General features: G+C 37.5%; 1 long non-coding RNA gene across 1 annotated transcript in view; it reads right to left on the bottom strand.

Annotated features, from left to right (window-relative positions):
• The window catches only part of LOC123382277, a 514,364-nt gene that overhangs the window by 206,235 nt on the left and 292,926 nt on the right, over positions 1-15,203 (bottom strand). The window lies entirely within an intron of this gene.

The raw sequence follows: 15,203 nt of genomic DNA, 5'->3' as shown, positions 1-15,203 counted from the left end.
CTTATGTTTCCATCCACAGCAGTGGTGAGGTGGAGTCGCAAAATAAATAAATAATAAATAAATAAATAACATAAAATAAAAAGAAAAAAAGAAAAGGAAGAAAAAGAAAAAATAAAAAGGAAAAAAAAGCCAAAATGCTCTGGATAGAGCCTGTGGCTTTTTTTCTGTTCATCTGATGTTTGAAAATGACCATGATTACAAAATGTAAACAAATAAACAAACACATAAGGCTTTGCCTATGTGGGGTAATATCTGTCTCAGGGGAAAAGCTCCACTTTTCAGCTCTGTGGTTCCTCACTGGAGCCTGCTGATCACTCAGGGCCCTGACAGAAGACACTAAATGGATACAAAGTGATTGACATTTTCACATTAAGGATACATAGATAAAGAACTCGCAATGAGCACTGCATTGTTCCCATACAGTGGTTTATTTTCTTTGATTGCTTTGAAAATTAGGAAATTGCAACAGAGCTGCTACTCTGACTTGCTCACTTGGAGAATCCATTTTCTGGCTGCAGAAAGCATGAAAAGTTTTGGCTAAAATTAAAATTCAATAAAGGTCAGTTCTCTAGGCTATGAAAGAGAAATCAGAGCATGAGAATAGCTGAGTGGATCCCACCAAGCTGACCTATAGCAGTTAATAATAATGACTTCCAAGGTAGGGCAAGAGGAAACCATGACTTCTGTGAACAAATGGTAAAATGGTTTGAAAAAAAAAGGAGAACAAGGGAAAATGAATATCCTTTGTTAACATAATTAAATATCTTTCTCACTGGGATCATTTCTAGAGTAATTGTCCATAGTACTTCCATTTTTATTAAAGGAGTCGCTTTTATTCGTGGTAAGTTAGGTTATATTAATGGCATTAGGGAGTTTCAAATATATTTCAGTAACACTTTTTACAGGAATGATTTCTGAATCCATTTGGAGAACTGAAATAGACCAAGGAATATTTTTTGCATTTATTGAAAAGTTGAAAATCTGGCTGGAATCTGATGTCAACACATCTTCCTGGGGTCTATTTAGATTTGTTAACAAAAAAATCATTAAATCCTTTTACAGATCATTGAAGTAACGATTGGCAGAAGATGACTTTTTGTTGTTTAGTTTTGGTTTTGGTTTTGAACGCAGGGGTGTGAAACAAAAGCTACACAAGGGTGAGCACGTGAGTGACACATTTGTGGAATGGTTACAAAATGAGTTTGTTTCCTTGATATTTCCTTGTGAATGACAATTTAACCTAAATACATATACACTATATTGAGATATAGGGTGTACTTAATAAGTTAGTTATATTTTAAGGGCATATATGTTTTTAATAAATTGGCATATCCTTGAGAATACTGAAAATTATGACACTAAAAAGAAAACCTACATTCTCTCATTTTAATCTTTATCATGTTTCTATGAAGTGAACATTATTCTATCCTCTTGCAAATTAAAAATATGAGGCATTATTTAAATTTTTCCTTGAAAATTCATAGGACTCTATTAAGGCTTTAAATCTGCATCTGGATAAGATTTTTCATTGCATGAGTGAGTAAAAGAGTGAACACCCCATATAGCAGAGCTGACTATAGCTTCCCCTTGAAATTGAAATGGACGCTGTGGTATCTGTGGCGTTTTGTGATGGTGCACATTAGTTCCTGCACCCAGCACAGCGGTGCTTGTTTAACATTGTTTTCTTGCATGTGATGTGCACACAGTCGTTCAAATATGGGGGTAAGTTTCAGTTTATTCTACCAAGGATACTGAAAGCAAGGTGCCGCGCAAAGCAAGAACCCACACAGCAGAACTGGGGGTGTCTTCCCCTGGCCCCCAGAGTGCCTATGGCCATCTGTCAGAGGCTGACAAATCCATCTACTCAAGCTGGGTTTAAGGAACCAGAGAGGCACAAATGGCTGCACCAGAGCCTTGTAACTGGTTTCACACCGTCCTCAGGATTTATGGGGAGTAGGACCCTTCTGCATTCCAGAGCCAAACTTAGGGTCAGCCTCACCAGAAGGACAAATATCCTGGCACAGAATCTCTATCCCTGGCCTTGCAGTGCCCTGCAATCCCACTGCCCTGTTTGTGGAGTCCTCCCTAGTACCCAAGGGCATTTCTCAACCCACTGGAAGATACAATCCATGAGATGGGGCTTGCCTTTCAGGCTTGTTTTTACTGCTAACCTTACTACTTCAAACATTGCCTGGCACAGAGTGGAGACTCAACTGATTCCAACCAAATGAAGGAATCATTGCCACACTAGATATAACTCTGGGCCACACCCATGCTCCCTCCTTTTGGAACAAACACCACAGAACTTACTGGGGTCCTCTGATCTCACTGGCGCTCCCGCCACTCTGGATTTTAGCTGCTTCCTATGTAACAGACCGAAACAGCATCCTTTTACCTTTCTCCAAGTTTGAATTTAAAACTTACAGTACTCCCACCAAGGTATATAATTTAACTTTTCCCCTGTTCTCAGACCACATTTCTTTCTTTTTCTCATTTGTACCAGTAAGAAAAACCTGAACAGATTAAATGTTTTCTTTCAAAAGCACTGTTACAACTGTAGCTTGAAACAGTGACCAAAAGACTATATATATATACATATATATACATATATATTGTATATATTGTATATGTACAGGTATATTGTACATGTATATACATATATACATATTCCTGTATTTTTCATGTTTATTTTTTCTTCTCCTAAAATCAATATATTTATATCCTAGAAATTATAGATAGAAGAAAGATAAACATCTCACATGGGTATACCTTTCAGGGATTTTGTGTGACTGTGTTTTATATCTTTTTCTGTTTTGCCAATATACACACACACACAAACACACAAGCACACATAGGCCACTGCTTTTGTCTTTCTATAAATTGCTTCTTTGTCCCCCCACAAGATATTTTATTGTGCAAATTTTCTCCCAGGAGCTCTGCATCATGTATATACTAACGTATATAATAAATATGCTGATATATATGTAGATGTATACTAATACACACACACACACACACACGTATATAATGTATATGTTAAGAGGTCGTGATGTGAACTTGCCTATTCCAAACACATAGCAACATTGGACACAATATTACAAGACTTGCCAAATGCCAACCAGAGGGGTAAATAAATCTATGAGCAGGTGGGTAGAAGAAGGAGCAATAACTGGGGTGGGAGAAAGCCTTATTGTTTTAGAAACATCCATAACGTGGGGCACCAGAGGCTTCCACAGAAGATACTACTCTCTCTTCAACAGAGTTTAGAGTCCACAATTACAGAGCAGAAGGAACAATACTCTTCGCAAGAGTCGGCATGTATAACCAACAGGAACATGAACACCAGTGCTGTACCCAGCACATTTGTCACTCACTGCACCATTCTCTCTCTTTCTCTCTTTTTTTACAGCTCCCTCCTCTATACTATAAAATTAGTCTCAATAATAGGTATGAAATGTCATGTTAATGATACTGACTAGCAAAGAAATGCAGACAATGAAAATTTCTTTCATTGAACATTTTATATGAAATCAATCCCATAAAAATAAATTTAATAATGCATAAAGTGAAAAAAAAGTAATGGAGTGAGAGTATTTGAGTACATTAATGTATTTTTTTAATAAAGAGGTAAAAGCACTCAAAGAAATACTTCTCAGAGAGAGATCTGTGAGGTTCACAGAACAATTTGACACAGAATATAAAACTGACGTGTCTTAAGTTTTCTGTCTGTGTCTTTATAATCACTGTACTGTCCTTAGTTTCAAACCTCAGGAATATTAAGTACCACAGGGGTGGAGATCCAATTCCAACAAAAGAGAAAAAAAAACCACAATGTTTCCAAAACTATGAGCTCACTTTCTAATCAAATGCATGTTGCTGGGGTCATGGAATTGGAGACCCACCACATAACTGAAGTACTCCAAATATTTTGTTTTTGTAAATTATTTATAACAATACCTATTTCAAGGATATGGTTTATGATAAAGGTAAAAATATTACAAGAAAAATACTTACAGTTAACTTACTTTCTCCTATATCATTTGATCAAATAGGGAAAAAAATTATAATTGTGAAGAGAAATTGGCAAATCCATTTTTACAGCAGGTTCATATCAAGTAGACATGTCTTAAAATTACCAGTAAAGAACCTCAATCCAATAGGATGCTGAAACAAATAATGCATGAATACATTTCTTTTATACACCCACAAAAATTTTAAAAAATTAAATGCTAAGATGCAGAGAATATCTTAATGAACAGCAAATTAGAAACCAAAGGAGAACATCTTTTAAAAAAGTGTATTTTTGGAAGTGTAAAGATGTGCATAAATGAAAATTAAGATTTTCAATCATATTAAAATTTGAGTACTTCAGCTAATGCAATCTCAAGGGGGAGGGGGATATATGGCCTTAAATGTGAAACAGGAAGGCAAAAAAAAAAAAACAGAAACAAAAAAACAATGACAATCATTCAACTCTAAATGATAATTATAGAACATTAGTCTAAATTTCAAATAGCAAAGGAAGAGTACAGTAAGCATATAAGAAGAATATTAGTAAACTTTTAAAAAGAAACAAATAGGGGCACCTGGGTGGCTAAGTTGGTTGAGCGTCTGACTCCTGGTTTAGGCTCAGGTCATGATCTCATAATTCATGGGATTGAGCCCCACCTCGGGCTCTGAGCTGACAGTGCGGAGCCTGCTTGAGATCTTTCTCTCCCTCTCTCTCTGCCCCCCCTCTCTCTTTCTCTCTCTCTCAAAATAAATAAATAAACTTAAAAATAATGATAAAGACAAATAAGTAAAAGGAAACAAGAAAGAGTATCAATAAAACCAGGAATTTGTTTCCTGAACTTTCAAAAATGGGGAAAAAAAAAGCGTGGAAGAGGGTAATGAGCATGGGAAATAAAATCTCTACAAATAATCAATAATAAGGACTTTAAAAGGGACATTGCTGCAACACGAAGATTATTTTGCATGAAAAAAATACTTTCCCTTCCATTGGATATTGTTCGAAAACACAATTTACTGATGACATGCTATTCACTAGTTACAGGGCTATCTTGCAAAACACTGAGGGCTAGTGTATCAGAAATCATTCCTCACCCATTCCCATGGTTCAGCTAAAAGAGCATCTTCTCACTAGACTTTAATAAAACAAAACGGAGAAATGGCAGCAATCATCCATCTTCCCTGACTCCAGCCCCTGTCAAGGTAACCCTCACACAGAACATTTTTCATCAGAAAGGCATGACTGGTAACCAATGGGATAGTAATAATGCATTTTGTAACACAATTAATTGCTTTGTGTTTACTTTCTCTGTCTCTTTTTTCTCTCCCTCTGTGTCTCTCTTTCGGTTACTTGGTTTGTTTTTCAAACCATAATAATTTGGGCTGAATTACATCTCAAGCCATCATCTGTATAACAAAAATCAATTCTACCTGCTAAAAACTACAACTAAGCATTCTTTTATCCCTTTGGAGCAAACTTTCTCTGCAGTGGTGCTACCGTTGTAGGGGTGTTTGTTACACCAGAACACCAGGGTTATTTGCCAAACAAACAAAACAATATAGTAACACCTAGTGGAAAATTCCCCAAAAATAAGTGGCCACCTGCTTTCATTGTTCCTTTCCCTAAATTTACTCCAGGCCAAGTAAGAAAATCAAGAAAAGATCATTAAAGAGGGCTCTAATATACTTACTTTTACAAATATCCTCTTTATAATGGATTTTTTTAATTGATTCTAATTCTTGCTGTTATAAAATTTTTATAATGGACCTACATGTATATTTATTCAGCACCTGTAACATCCTCCCCCAGAGTATATTGAGAAAAGTAGAACTATTAAGTCAAGGGTATGATGATTTTTAAGGATTCTGATACATATTGTTTTATTAATATTCATTAAAACCTTCTAATTTGTGCTGTTATGAGCAGTGTTTGACTTATCCATCTCATTGCAGCACATGAGCTTGAAAATTCAAATATTCTTTTTCTTATCTAATTTGATATATAATATCTATCTGTTGTTTAAATTGAATTTATTTGACTATTAAGATGATTTTTCTTTTTAATGACATATATTTTCATCTTCTTTATTTCTTTGCTTATCTATCTTCTACTTATATCATTCGCCCCCACTTGCAGTCAGGTGCTAATATTTTTTTCCCATTGACGAAAGCAAATATTTATAGGTGAAAGGTTTGAATCTGTTGTCTTACTTGTTACTGATATCACAAATCAGTGCTCTGCATTTTAATGTTTCTTGTACTTTATTAAGTTTACCCTTGTTTTATCTATTTTGTGGTTATTTTCATTACTTCTATGCTTTACCAAAACTTTAGTATCTTGAGATCAGTTAAGTATTCACCTTTGTTTCCTTTTAATATTTAAGTTTTGCTTGTATACACAACTGTTTAATCAATAAAATGCATATTTACATACAATGAATAAGGTGATAGGAATGAATTTTTAACAATGGGTTTTATATTTTGCATTCAAAATGTTAATCAGGGTATTTTCTATTATCTGCATGATACATCTGTAAAGTCATTCTCAGGTATAATATTTCCTGACAGTCATTTCTCATTTCCTCAAGAAGGCATGCAATTTTAAAATTTCGTTTAATGACAAAGAAATCTTAAACCTGGCATGGTTCTAACCACTTGGAGTTACTTGGTGGCCACAAATCTCTCAGACAGAAAGATGCATGCCACAGAAATGTATTTTAAATTCAAAATTTGTTTTCTTGTTTGGTAAGGGGAGTGTGCAGCTATTAGGAATCAGTGGGCACAGATGGAATGTTCTTGATTACTTTTTTAAAATCTTTCAGGGACATTCAACATGATTTCATGCTAAATAACATTCACTTTCAGTCCATTTCACACTGATAAAGATTTCCTGATAAATAGATATTTTCCTCTTCAATTTACCTGAGAAAAACTTATATTCTCACTGCTTTGGTTTGTTTAGGTAAGCTTGTATATATATGACCATAATGGATGGTAATGATTATGGAATTAAGGGCAAGCTTCACTGGTGGAAAACTGATTGGAAGAGAAAAGTAACTGGCAATGTGAAGCCTAAGATAACACATAAAAAACCCACAAAACATTCAGAGGTTACTTCTAGAGACAAAGAGAATGTGGTGGAGTTGAAGGCTTCCTTAAGAATTTGTACCTTTCGGGGCGCCTGGGTGGCGCAGTCGGTTAAGCGTCCGACTTCAGCCAGGTCACGATCTCGCGGTCCGTGAGTTCGAGCCCCGCGTCAGGCTCTGGGTTGATGGCTCAGAGCCTGGAGCCTGTTTCCGATTCTGTGTCTCCCTCTCTCTGACCCTCCCCCGTTCATGCTCTGTCTCTCTCTGTCTCAAAAATAAATAAACGTTAAAAAATTAAAAAAAAAAAAAGAATTTGTACCTTTCAAGGGCCCAGAACAGATTTAGGAGGTCATTATTAGCATAGGCACTGGGACCAGTTGGAACTGGTTAGATCCTGCCTCTGTTACTTAATAGCTGTATAAGCCCTGAGCAGTACCTGCAAGTACCAAGGACACAGTAGGCATTAGGTAACAACAATAATGAGAATTTCTATCTGCCACATCAGTATTTTCCCATCTCATAGCTGTTATCTGTGATCATGTCTTTGATCTCCTTCTACAAATTCAGCCCACTAACACTCTGGCAAAATGTTTGTTTTGCTTGTGATATTTTTGTCTGAATTTCTGATCCTGCCTTTTACTCATTCTCTTATGTGCTCATTCATTTCTTCATTAATTAACTCATTTTCTCATCACAAATTTACTGAGGAATACTACACTCAAGGTATTGGTAGTTTGTGAAAACTACAAAGGAAATTATCTGCCTTCTTAAAAACTGTAATAAGGGGCGCCTGGGTGGCTCAGTCGGTTAAGCATCCGACTTCGGCTCAGGTCATGATCTCACGGTCCGTGAGTTCGAGCCCCGCATCGGGCTCTGGGCTGACAGCTCAGGGCCTGGAGCCTGTTTCAGATTCTGTGTCTCCCTCTCTCTCTGACCCTCCCCCGTTCATGCTCTGTCTCTCCCTGTCTCAAAAATAAATAAAAGTTAAAAATTTTTTTTTAAAAAACCTGTAATAATTACAGTGTCACATCATAAGGGTTTAAATAGGGTTAAGAACTGAGGCTGCTCTGGAACACTTATGGAAGGCACCTGTTGTAGTCTTGATGGTCTCAGGATGCTTCCTGGAGGAAATGGCTTTGAAAGAGAAACATGAAGATGAATAGGAGTTGGACAGATGGGAATCTGTAAAAGGTCAGGTGGTGTGAATGTTATCAGAAGATGGAAATAGCACGTACAGGGACACTGTATGGGTCAGGTTTCTCAGAGAAATAGAACCAACAGAGTATTAATATTCTACAGACAGGGAGTTATAGATTTTAAAGAATTAGCTCCTCTGATTAAGGGGGTTGACAAGTCTGAAATCTGCAGGCAGGCTGGCAGGCTGGCAATTCAGGTCAGAATTAATGCTGCAGCCTTGAATCCAAATTCTGTAAAGCAGCTGGCTAGAAATTCAAATAGGATTTCTATGCTGCAGTCTTGATGAGAATTGTTTTCTTCATTGGGCAACCTATGTCTTTACTTTTAAAGCCTTCAACTGACTGGATAACTCATAATATGGCGGCCACCTCATTATAAATGCTAATGCATCTAAAAAATAACCTTCATAGCAACATCTAGACTAGCGTTTGACCAAACACCTGGGCGCCATACTCTACCCAAGTTGACACACAAAATTAACTATCACAGACCTTAAGAGAGCAACACCGTCTGTGGTCCTGAAAGAGGTGTGGAGTAACTGCAGAAGAAGGAGTAAGGCCAGGTATGACTACAGACACTCAGACTACAAGAGGATCTCCTAAGATGCTTAGGAGTTTACTCACAATATGAATTGTTTGGGCTTTAAAAAACTTTTTAAGCTTATTTATTTAACTTGAGAGAGAGAGAGAGAGAGAGAGAGAGAGAGAGAGAGAGAGAGAGAGAGAATGCACAAGTGGGGGAGGGAAAGAAAGACATAGGGAGAGAGAGAAAATAGCACTGTTAGCACAGAGCCTGATACGAGGCTTGAACTCATGAACCTCAAGATCATGACCTGCGCTGAAGCCAGATGCTTAACCAACTGAGTCACCCAGATGCCCCTGAGGTGTCTGAGATTTAATATTCACTCTACCACAATGAAAAGAGGCTGAACAGTTTCAAATAAGAGAATTATATTTTAGAGGGTGCAACAATGACCCTCTGCCTGCATTTTTTTTCTTGTGAAAGCCAAAATCTATGTATTTTCTCTGTTAAAGGATATAATCTGTGTGCTCTCATATACACTAACCTTGTACTTAAATGCAGTTAGACTTCAGTAGTACTAAAATAAATTCATTAGTTTTACGTGTCTGTATTTACAAAGGTGTAAGGTTCCTTTTAATTCTGAAGTCATGGTGGGGGGCAGAAAGAGTTTCTCCCCCTGGCCTCTGCTCCATTTTGCCAGTTATCTGTCAGACTGTGTGTTTTCTATCTCCGTTTCATTACCAAATTTCTAGTTGATATTATTTTTTTGTGAGCCAGTGTGATTCTGGCCACCTGGTGCCTTCCCTGCGCATTATTTAAGTTCAGCTGCTTCATTGGCCGCTTCATGTTCTTCTGCTAAATGGTCATTTCAGAGGATAATAGAGAATCTAAAGTTTTCCATACAGTTCCAACGTTTTAATGAATTATCAAATTCTTTGTCTTATTAACATGATTACATTTTTGTTTCTTAATTTGCTTTTCTGTGACAACATATTCTAAATCAATAATCTGTGGATAGAAGATTCAAACATTTTTTGAGAAGAAATGTTTCCGTAGCATCCATGTCAAACCAAGTTGCTAGAGATTTTCCTGCTTCAGCACTCTCCTACAACAACTTTCTGCAACAAGAAAGGTATTCTATATCTGTCCTATCCAATATGGTAGCCATTGGCCACTTGTAGCCACTGAGAGCTTAAAAAGTGGCTAGTGAGAGTGAGGACTTAAGTTTTAATTGAATTGGATTTAAATCAATTTAAATTTGAATTTAATATCCATATTTTGCTAGTGGCTCTATATTTGACTGCACAGTCTTAGACCCTGTATAGGGTCCTGGCACCAGAGAGTCTCATTCTGTCAGTGCTTCTTCTTAGGAAGGGAGAGAGTCTGATAGTCCAGGGGACATTCCTACCTGGAGCCCATCCTTCTCCCCTTCTAGACCATTCTCCCAGGAGCCCAGGATTCTATGTCCAGAGGAGCCCAAATATAATTCTGAGGTCTGTGCTGGCTATTTCCTCAGGTCTGCCCTCTAGAAAGAAATTCTTGCTGAGTGGGGAGCTGGAGCTTCTGACTGCACTCATGGTTGTACACACATGTGTGAGGGACCAGGAGAGAAGTGGAGAAAGGCTAGAGACAAGAAGACAAGTGGGGGTGGGACAAGGATCTGCTCTTCCTGCACCACCAAGATATCAGAAATCTAATCTGAACTTCACATTTATACCTCTGGCTCTTAAGAGGGATGCAGGGTATGGTCCCTTATGGGCAGACCTGTCCTGGATTAGACTGGGTCCAAGGAGAAGAAACCCAAAAGCAATGGGAATGAGAGCACTGTTAGGTGATCTTAGACACCAAGGCTAACCTTGGACAGACAAAATGGGCCTCTCCTCCCCTACAAAGGAAAACAAGGGGAAAAAAGTGGAATTCTGTCCTGTGAATTTCCCAACTAATTAGGAGATTGAGGAGCAAAATCAGCAAGTCAGCAAGAATCTATTTGATCTTTGTTGTGATTACATATTTCTCAAGTTTAAGTATTTTATTCAACAGCTGATAGCTAGACATATTACTCTTAAATATTTAAAAATTAGGTACATGAGCCTCCGTGTGTATTCTTGCTTCAGGTCCACAAACATTAGGGGTGAGCCTAATACCTACACTGTGACCTCACCATTACAGTACCCTTTAGGCTTTCTCAACTTTAATTTATATCTTTTATCTTTACTTACTAGATTGTGAGATAATCTATTCTCCAATGACTAACCCATAGGTGACAGAGTGTAGATCCTTTATTGGTAAGAGTTGAAGGAAAGAATGAATACAGTGCCACATAAAAAGGATGCATTTCCTTCCTCAACATCTCCAGATATGGAATACCCCCTTGTTCTAGGACTATTATATCACCAATTTTTAAAAATCTTAACCCTCATATATTCTCACAATGATAAGCCCACTTGCTCCTCTATCAGCCTAACTAGTGGATGTGAGCACATCTTTCTTCCTTTTCTGCAAGTTACTCTGTGTGAAAAAATATGAAGGAAGGGGGAAACAAGGAGGATGCCAACTGCTAGAAGAACATATTTTCCAAGAACCCACCATTTCACTTCTGTGTCACCTTGTTTTAAGATCAGGTTGTGCTTTGACCCTTTGGAATGGATACATTGCCTATTTTGATGAGAGTTTATCTGTTGGTAGAAGTCTGTTGCTACCTGTTTGGTAAGCCCTGTTCTATTTTATATAGTTGTTGGCTTGGTTGTGATGTAGAAGATAAATACATTAAAATAAATACATGGTATTAAAAATTCAGGAATCAGAACAACATTCCTTTTACTGGATACCATGGGTTCTTCCATCACATGTTCTGCAACTCAGGATTGCCTATTAACAGAACCTAGTGTGTGAGAAATGGGCTAGTGGGACAAATAAAACACTGCTGGAATAAATCTGAAGTACAGTGTCAACTGATTCAGGTTTCTATGCATGGCATCAACGTAACTGGTGAAAAATAAATTGGCTCTGTGTCAGTGCATAAAATAAATCCTTTGAAATATTTTGAAGATTAGTCAGGAGAAAAACAGTTATTTGTCATTTTTAATTTCCATTCTCTTTTAAGAGCAGATCCTGGCAGGTAGAGGTGCTTTGTTCTGATCACAAAATCATTATCTTCTGGGTACTGGTCATTGCCACACTTGAAGTTGTCAGTGGAAGTAGGCAACTTTGGTGACTGAAATGGGGAGACACATAACTCGTTTTGTAAGTGAGAAGGATGAGTGGAGGTGGGGAATTTCCTGAGTAGGGGCCAGGTGCAAGAAGGCTAACTCCCAGAAGAGAATGCAATGGGACACACAGTGGCTTAGAAGAGGGACATACAGAGACGACAGACGTGGCTCAAGGGGTTTCAAGTGAATTGTTGTCCACTGTGGGATGAGAACTCCCTCCTTCATCTTTTTTTGTAAGTCTTTTTATGTAATGATGCTCAGCTTGTTAATATGCTTGGGTAGAGAGCATTGCATTTCAAACATTCTGAAAGAGGTAAAATCATATAAATAGAGAATAAGTATTTATCTGTGCCTGTGCTTGTGTCTATGTGTGTTTTTTGTCAAATTATTATTTTTTGTTTATTTTTGAGAGAGAGAGAAAGAGAGAGAAAGACAGAAAGAGAGAGAGAGAGAGAGAGAGAGAGAGAGAGAGAGAGAGAGAGAGAGATCTGGGGAGGGGCAGAGACAGAGGGAGGCACAGAATCTGAAGTAGGCTCCAGGCCCTGAGGTGTCAGCACAGAGTCTGACATGGGGCTTGAACTCATGACCCATGAGATTATGACCTGAGTCAGAGTCAGACACTCAACTGACTGAGCCACCCAGATGCCCTGGGGTGTTAAATTGTTAAGAAGGTAGGGTACTTATTAGTCTTGGTCTGGCCCTAAGTGAGCCTATGACTGAGTTGATAGAAGAATGTATTTAAGTCAGCATTTCCTAGATGTTGGCTGAGAGTTAGACTCTGGATTACACAACACATACCAGTGTCTACTCTCCTAGAGTTCTGGTCTCCTGTTCATTCATCTGATAAACATTTGCAGAGAGCCCTTCTAGGAAAATATCCCTCCAGAAGAATAAATTTACCTTCTATACAATAAAAATTATGGCTTTTTATCCGTTGAGTGATGAATAACATTATTACACCAAGGGAAATTTTGGATTTGATGTGTCATATTTTAGTACAAATAAACTTAAATGAAACATGTATATATTTCTGAAGTTCAGAAATATATCCTGTAGAAAGGTAATAGGTTTACATTATCTTGGAAATGATGGAATAACTAATGGCTGTCTAATTTATTCAATACTACAATTTTAGTTGTCATTTTATATTTAAACAACCTCTTATCAAACATCATTTATGGGTTCCTGCTGCCAGTTAGTCACCTCCAGTGTGACATTTCCAACTGGAGGTGTCTAAAATGGATCTTACAAGGTACACGCATTTCTTCAAAAATGGCATTTGCTTTGACTTTCTCTGTGGACTCACAACTCGGCGATAAGAGTCTGGAATCGTCTACAAATCTGTTTCTTTCTCTCCACCTTCAGTCACCAAATTTCTGATTCCCTCTTCTAAAGAAATTTATTCAACAACTTTCTTATTGCTAATTCAGAGCAAGTCAGTGTGAGTTATAACTGAACTATTCAAAGAACATCTTAACTAATTTGGGGTCTTTAGTCTCTGTTCCAGTAACCTGGTTAGATACAGGCTCCAGAGTAACCCTAAACTACAGCTCTGACCCCACCATTCCCAAGTCTTTACACTGGCATTTGTTTTCCCTTTTCTTTTAAATGAAATCCAAAAACAAAACAAAACCACAACAACAAAAACCATGACAACATATCTATTCTTATATCCTACCATCTTTTTATGTGAATCTCACTCTCCATTTGAACTGCCTTTTTCCACCATGGCCTACATCTATCTTCTCTCTTACCTTGACTGACAGGATGTCTTTCCTCTGAAATAACCTTGCTAGGTCCATTTCCTAAAGTGGTACTCCTCTGAGACTCAGACACGTAGCAGATGCAGACGAGTCTCAGCATATTAACCCTTTACTTGTTTTTATTCATTTATTTAATTTTTTTTCAAATGCTAAATGGGTAAAGTTCCTTGTGTCAGTGAATATTAATTAGTACTCTCTGGGGCTCAGATAAGAGAAACTCAAACTCCTTCAAGAGATTATTTATATCACGTGGTTAAATTGCAATGAGGAAGAGTGGCAAGTGATTTATACACATCTATGTTTTTGGCTTATTCAACTCCCTGGAAGATTTGAATTTCAAAGACTAAGCAGAATGTTTACAAAAATAAGTTAATTGAACACTTTTTCTGTACAGGTACTCAAGTATCTCAGAGAGCCTGATAACAAGATCACTGTTTAATTTCAGGAAAGCCTGTTTCCTAGGACACAAACACCATCACTTTTCTTCTTATGGTTATCTGACTTCATTCTCTGTGTAATCTATCTTCAAAATAATATGGTTGGAGGAAGTTGGTATTTTCATCCATTCCAAATATCCAGGAAAGTATCTGATTGGTTCAACTTGGATTATTTGCTGATCTTTGAGCCAGAGGTTGGGGCTACTTGGTACAAGCCTGGTTGGGAAAGTGGCTACTTGCAGAAAAAAAGGAGCTCTGGGCACATAATATTGTTAAGTGCCTACTCCAGAAGTTTATAAAGCTAAAGAATACCAAATCCTGATTCAAAAGGTCATGATAAAATGGTGGATGAGGTGCTCTCTGGACACATTTAAAACCATTTTCAAATCCAATAAGATGATTCATCCAATCTTAACATTTTCATGGCTCTTTTTGCATTAATTTGTGACTTTACATTTAAATATTAGTCCCAACTTTAGCAGTTTTGGATAGCTACATTTAATGTGAATTTCTTAACAGCCATACTGGTGGGGAAATATAATACCAAATTGGTCTTTAATATATTTTTTAGGTAATTGAGTAGCACTGGCATGCTTGCACTCTTCCAATCTAAACTCACTTGTCTTTGTGAATCTTCTGAACCATTCTCCATTTCATGGGATTGCTCCAATTAAATTTTCCAAAGTTGTGTGAATGTCACTGTCCAGGTATAGGGAAAGGTCTGAAACAGTCTTGAAAATCCAAGGGGGAACAAAGGCGGAAGCGCCTCTTACAATATCTACTTCCCTTCCTCTGTTACACCTGGGCTGCTTTATTTATCTGGCAGAGTCCTTCCCTGCCAAAAATATATTTAGCACATTCACTACTCTCATTACCATAGCACAGAGAATCTTCTCAGAGAAACTTGGAGAGGAGTCCCTACAGTAAAAGCCAAATGAGGAGAAGAGTGAGCTATTACCCAGACATTTGTTGAGCAAGAAT

The sequence above is a fragment of the Felis catus genome, chromosome E2, assembly GCF_018350175.1.
Source record: "Felis catus isolate Fca126 chromosome E2, F.catus_Fca126_mat1.0, whole genome shotgun sequence".
Lineage (NCBI taxonomy): Eukaryota > Metazoa > Chordata > Mammalia > Carnivora > Felidae > Felis > Felis catus.
This window is presented reverse-complemented; position numbering and strand designations above follow the sequence as displayed.